We start from the raw sequence: 4,520 nt of genomic DNA, 5'->3' as shown, positions 1-4,520 counted from the left end.
AAATTGGGTACAAGTATAAGTTTGACAGTTTTTTCACCAAGTTACTGTGCTCTCTGAAAGGATCTGTGGTATAAGTATTTGACATTGTTCTTTGCCCATCGTTGACATTAGTCTCTAACAAAATTTGGATCATCTACCAGGAACACCACAAAGAGCATGAGTTTCTGTAGTGTAGTGGTTATCACGTTTGCCTCACACGCAAAAGGTCTCTGGTTCGAAACCAGACAGAAGCGGATTTTGCATGTTCTACTCATCACAGGTGTTTTACTAAAGGTCAACAAGGGTTCTGTGGTGTCATGGTCTGTACTCAGAATTCAGGCATCTGAGTGCAAACCTCAGTTGAAATTTTCATGTTGCATCTCACATCATCAACTTTGGAACCTCAAACTGAAACAAAGCAGAGAAGTTCAGTTCCTGTAGTTTAATGGTTATCATGTTTGCTTTACATGCAAAAGGTCTCTGGTTCAAAACCAGACAGAAACAGTTTTTGTAGGTTATGCATCTCTTGGGGTGCAGTGAGACAACAAGAGCCTTCCTCTTTCATGATGGTTCATTTACCAATCGACTTCAATGTAGGCTTCTTTAAAATCGAGGCTCCTTAGGTTAAATTCCTGCTTGGTGGTTCTATGGTGTAATGGTTAGCACTCTGGACTCTGAATCCAGTGATCTGAGTTCAAGTCTCAGTAGAACCATTTGTCTCTGCTAATGGCATCTTCCATAGTTTTTTTGATCCCAGGCTTAGTTTATGGACTGTAATGTGAAATTAGGCACAAGTATAATAAGTCTGACAGTTTGTTCACCAAGTTACTGTGCTCTCTGAGAGGATCTGCAAGTATTTGACATCGTTCCATGCCCATCGTTGACGTTAGTCTCTAACAAAATGTGGATTATCTACCAGGAACACTGCAAAAAGCATGAGTTTCTGTAGTGTAGTGGTTATCACGTTGGCTTTACACGCAAAAGATCACTGGTTCAAAACCAGACAGAAATGGATTTTGCATGTTCTATTCATCACAGGTGTTTACTAAAGGTCAACAAGGGTCTATGGTGTCATGGTCTGTACTCTGAATCCAGCCATCTGAGTGCAAGTCCCAGTAGAAACAACACAAAAGTCATGGGATTGAACCCATGACTTTTGTGTTATTATCACCATATGCTGACCAGCTGAGCAAACCTGCCATTCAGATTGATGAGTTTTTATCAGTTTGCTAAAAACATAGATGATCTTAACTACTAAAAAATTGACTCTTTTTTTTTTTTTTTTTTTAGAATATTCCTTTATTGTCTATTACTTTGTGTTTATCCAAAATCCCAGTAAAATGCATTGAAATTTGTGGTAACAGGACAAAATTGAGAAAACTTCATGGGGTATTAAAGCATCAGCAAGACATTTTAGAAAGTCTGTGAATGGGATCCTAAAAATATACCTGAAGGAAAATAAACTATTCAACTATTCTCTGTGAAATTAGAAACTTAATCATGAGGATTTGAAAACAAACTTGAACAACCAAGTTTCATTCAGAGGGTATTTTTGAAGCAGTAAGATGTATGATGGAGCTGAGGCTCAGCTTTTTCACAAACATTTGTGTTAATATCACTGAGATGTAAACAAAGGCTTCTTGAGCCTCTTTTTTTATTATTTTAGCTTGACACTGCCTCACTTCTGATTGACTCCAGCACAAAGATAAACACATTCATCCAGTCTTTGGCCAAATCCTGGGGAGGCAGACTCCTCTTTGCAAATCCTGTGTATTTCCAACATAAGATTGTAATTGATGACACCAGAAAGACAAAAAGGCTGCTTAATTATCCCTAAGCAAGCGTAAATTTACTACCCTGACAAGGCCATATGCTTTGGCCGTACTTTAAGACCCAATTGTTCACCCTTATGTCAGCGCCCATCCGCTCAGAAAACCAAACATCGGAGAGTCAATAAGTAAAAGTCAGAAAAGAAACAAAAGCAAAGATGGACACATCTGTCAGAGGACAAAGAGCATCTGCGTTGTATGGATGCATGCGTTGCGATGAATGGGCACAGCTTTGCTTAGGGGAAGCTGTAACTCTGAAGTTGCCCACACTCAGACAAAACCCACTGAAGAGTGCAGGGGCCGGGGCGACAGCGGCTTACCAAACTGCCTGAGTGTCTTTAACAGGCTCCATAATGGACTGTGGATGTATTTGGTGAGCATCTGTTGGGCCCAGTGTTTTATGGCCCGGTCCCTATTGTGTCTCCAGTGATGCTTGACGAGTGGAGGCCCAATGACTTGAGACAGAGTGAATGTCTGATCGTTTATTCCCTCCTTATGGAAAAACGAGCTCCAGCACAAGTAATAAATCTGGTCTATGGGCTTCTTACGTCAACAGATCTTTCCTTGTGGTCTTAGATTGAGGTTGAAAGGAAAGTGTTTGAGTTTTAGGACTAAAGATATTCAAACTAACACTAGAAAATTCCTTAAAGAATAAATATTTGTGTGGTTCAAGTTGCTTTTATATGTATTGCATGGCAAACAGAATGTTGTAGCTTCCATTTAGAAAATTCAGATTTAGAAAAACATTTTTATAAAAACATCTGAGGATTTTCACAAGAGACCCCTGGTACCGTTTGCTGAATGCCAGAGTAATCATTTCCTGTTTCATATCTGGCTTAAAAAAGACCAAGAAATATCTTGTCTGTCTTAATTTGAAGTGGTAATAATGCACCCAAACAAAGAAGGTGCAGAGGCAGAGAGTAGATTAAGGAATTTTACAGAAGAATTTATTTAAAATTTATCAAAATTTAGCAGATAAAATTCTGCTTTCAAACTGAAAATGAGTGCTCTTGACTTATGGCAGTAAACTTCCCCCCATACAAATTCTGATATTATTACTTCAAAAAGTAATTGCTGAGAAAACTCAAAATGCAAAGACTTGATGTCTGCAGGTTGCATGTGGAAATGGCTTCCTGAAACACTGCAGATATGGAAAACTGTTTCTGCTGAATGTTGGCACGTTAACATTGACAATGTCTGCAAGCTGGCCGACTGTCAAAGAACTACGCTGGACAAGGACAACAGATTAGACCTGCCCAAGGCTTGAAAGGGCTGTAAATCCATCAGAGGTAAATCTAATCCTGAAGAATCTCCTGGTTTTTCTTTAAATGTGATCAAGATTTAATGCGAAAAGAATGCATAAATCACTAATTTTGAGATGAGGACTGGTTCATAACAGTAATGTGCAGCACATTATCCACACAGCAAAAGCAGGATTGGGTCACAACATGCACATCAGTTTTCTATGTCCTCCAAGGCCCAATCAGAGTGGAAGGATCATAAATATCTAAGCAGTGTATTTATATTATTAATAATATACTGCGTTATATCATCAATACCAGAGTATATCATCAGTATCACTGGTACTGTGGTATCGCTGATACCACAATATATCAGTAGTGGATTTAAAATCTAGACGAAACAATTTTTCAAAGAAAGAGGACTTTGCTTTGTGCAACCTGCACAGATATGTAATCATAAAGTGTGTGATGGAGAGCTCGGCGTTCTGATTCAGCACACAGCATTCATCTCATACTGTTCACGGTCAGGATTTACTGGGCACACGGGAACAGAGGTTTCAGCTGACGGGATATCTAATGGCCGTGTCTGGATCTTTAATCTGCAGTGAGACCTCCAGTTTGCAACTTTAACAAATAAATCTGGGACACCTGCTGTATCAGAAGGCTAAACCTGAGTTATAGTTTCAGAATGCCTGCAGTCAGATTCAGATTCCCATGTACTTTCAAAATAAAATAAAAAGCACACATTTCTTTTTGTCTTCATGCTCTCTTAACCCAAAACAAGAAGTCTTCCAAACACAAGATGATGTTGTTATGTATGGATCTGATATCTAGCAGGAATATTCCATCTGTGGAGTGATCGTCCGTAACACTCTGAACTTCCATTACTTTCTCACCACTCTCCAAAAGAAGCTGCAGGTGCCTCACAATAACACAATTTACAGCTTCAAATAAAACTGTCAAGAGTGGATATTCACGCTCTGCATCCTTAAAAGCCCTGAATTTTCACTGGGGCTTCAGGAGCATTGTATGTATCATCTTTGTAGCTTTCCAGAGATAATCTCCTCAGTTTTATTGGGGTCTCAATATTTACTAGTTTTCTGCCACCATATGGTGCACAACTGATCCACAATCACCTAAAATATTTTTGAGATTCTTGGAATGCATACCATAACTGGTTGGGTATATCTTAAATGTGTTTTCTAAAACATTGACATAATTTATATTTTCAATTTGTAAGTCTTAATTCATTGGGCCTCCACTATTTGTTTTTCCTGTTTGAGACCTGAATCTTGGCTTAATGTCTCTCATCTCATGTATTTCTAGAGGATTTAGATCTGAGGACTGGAAATGTTACATTTGGAACTTGAGAAGCATTTCTGTGCTGATTTCTCCACATGTTTTTAGATTATTGTTGAATTGACAGCAAACTCTTACTTATGTAACCCCTGTTGCTGTGCACAGCAGTAGT

General features: G+C 38.7%; 2 non-coding genes across 2 annotated transcripts; both read left to right on the top strand.

Moving 5' to 3' along the window:
- Window positions 1-160: 160 nt before the first annotated feature.
- On the top strand, window positions 161-233 carry trnav-cac (transfer RNA valine (anticodon CAC)). The gene has a single exon. It is a non-coding gene; the product is annotated as a tRNA-Val (tRNA).
- Window positions 234-620: 387 nt separating this feature from the next.
- trnaq-cug (transfer RNA glutamine (anticodon CUG)) lies at window positions 621-692 on the top strand. Its single transcript has one exon. It is a non-coding gene; the product is annotated as a tRNA-Gln (tRNA).
- Window positions 693-4,520: the final 3,828 nt, after the last annotated feature.

The sequence above is a fragment of the Poecilia latipinna genome, unplaced genomic scaffold (genome assembly GCF_001443285.1).
Source record: "Poecilia latipinna isolate Pla-1442-1.1 unplaced genomic scaffold, P_latipinna-1.0 Scaffold6403, whole genome shotgun sequence".
NCBI lineage: Eukaryota > Metazoa > Chordata > Actinopteri > Cyprinodontiformes > Poeciliidae > Poecilia > Poecilia latipinna.
The sequence above is the reverse complement of the archived record's forward strand: the minus strand, read 5'-3'. Positions and strand labels throughout refer to the sequence as shown.